Source organism: Columba livia, chromosome 1 (genome assembly GCF_036013475.1).
Source record: "Columba livia isolate bColLiv1 breed racing homer chromosome 1, bColLiv1.pat.W.v2, whole genome shotgun sequence".
Taxonomy (NCBI): Eukaryota; Metazoa; Chordata; class Aves; order Columbiformes; family Columbidae; genus Columba; species Columba livia.
Genome location: NC_088602.1, coordinates 150,628,167 through 150,629,889, shown reverse-complemented (window position 1 = coordinate 150,629,889; position 1,723 = coordinate 150,628,167). Strand labels below are relative to the sequence as shown.

The 1,723-nt window shown below is 53.8% G+C and overlaps 1 protein-coding gene across 2 annotated transcripts in view; it reads left to right on the top strand.

Moving 5' to 3' along the window:
• Positions 1-100: 100 nt before the first annotated feature.
• DENND2A (DENN domain containing 2A) overlaps positions 101-1,723 on the top strand; it is a 66,206-nt gene continuing 64,583 nt past the window's right edge. Inside the window, exon 1 of one of the 2 annotated variants that reach the window (XM_065038217.1) lies at positions 101-304. The gene's annotated coding sequence lies outside the window, so the exon portion shown is untranslated. Of the gene's footprint in view, positions 305-1,636; positions 1,664-1,723 lie in introns of those variants that run through there. The other variant, XM_065038223.1, reaches the window with a different exon arrangement.

The window sequence follows — 1,723 nt, the reverse complement described above, 5'->3', positions numbered from 1 at the left end:
CGCCCACGGCGGGGGGAGCAGGAGAAGGCGGGGCCAGCCAATCAGCGCCAGCGGGCCGCGGTGGCTCCGCCTCTTAAAGAAAAAGGAGCCTCGGAGGAACGTGAGGTGAGCTTTCCCGCCTCACGGAGGGTACCTGAGCCCTCTGAGGGCGTGACTGAGCTGTAGCCTCAGTAGGTACGTTCCCTCAGGTTTGGGCTACGCTGGAGGAGGACAAGAGAGAAGGGGCCCACTCTTGGGCTGGTGGCCTTCACATCTCCATCCATTTTGACAGTCGAGGTGGGCTGTTGACTGGACAGAGTACATGGTGAGAACTGTGGGGCTGTCCTGTGCAGGGGCGGGAGCTGGACTCGATGATCCTTGTGGGCCCCTTCCAACTCAGAACATTCTATGATTCTACAGGTAAAATGAAGGTGCTGACAAGTGCAAGAGGTACTTCAGCCATTGCAAGGTGGCAGCTGCCTCCACTTTTTTTTTTTCCCATAAAAAAGAGAAATTAGCAATGACCTTCTAATTTTAAACAAAGGCTTTCTGGGTATTGCCTGACACCGGTAGGCGAATTTTTGTGATTGTTAATGATTTCCTTAGACGGGCATGAATGGAATAATGAGTGCTTTGAGTTATGGAAGCATCTGAGGGCACACGGCAACACATCACTACTAGTAAAATAAATTCAAACTAAAAGCAAAAGCCTGCTTAGGTGGTGGCGACAGTTCAGTTGAGCTGACGAGTTGCTCTGAACCCTGGGCTTTCTGCTCTGCGGAGGGGCGGCTGATGGCAGTGTCAGGTCTCCCACTTATCCCCGAGTCAGCTGGCAATGTGTTCACCTCATTCGCAATCACGCAGCTACGGAGGGTTGCTCATTTCCTTCGCAAAGGACACATGCCTTTTACGAATCAAATTTAAATTAATGAACCCACTGCTGAGGATGCAGCTGATGAGGACAACAACATCATCCATCTCACCCTTTTTAGGAGCTTTTGTGTATGTAACCGCAACCCATCAAAGGACATGATTTAGGGGGCAGACACAGCAAATATGGAGCTGCAATTTGCTTTGCCATCGTGGCTTTTCAGCAAATCCACTTTCTTGTGCTAGGAGCTATGGCCTTTCACACTTAGAGTCTGGCTGGTTCTCAGCTCTAGGTGTGTGTTACTAACTGCTTACTTCTACTTGGAGGAAAAATCCCCTTCCCACCATTTTTAATGTACCCTGGGTACTGAAAACCTGTAGTAAGAATTAATCCACTCTCCAATCCAGATCCCTCCCTCGCTGTAACGGGTGGCTCAGATCCGACTGAGTGAAATTCTGTGCCAGCAGGGAGCTGCATCGCGGCCCTGCGTAGGTGGGCAGCTCTGCTGATGGAAGCTGTGCCACAGGCCTGAGCCTTTCCTGGCCCCCCACTTTCTCGTGTCGGTGAGCCCATCAGGTGCCGGGACCGGTTCATTCAGCGATGACAACCTGCTGGAGTAACTGATAGCAAGCAGGGACTTTTCTGCCTTCCCTTGGATATTTCTGTTCACAACCAGAAAGGCGTCTTGTGCACCTCACCTGGCTTTTTAATTTCTGGCCTCGCCAGCGGCAGCCTCCCTCCCCTCCGTGCGCCCCCTCACCCCGGCGCACCCCTGCCCGGCAGGACGCCGGCTGGCAGGCAGCACCGGACGCGGTATTCCCCCGAGCGGGGAGGAGGGGGGCGGGCGCCGTTGCAGTGGAGTGGGGCGGGGCG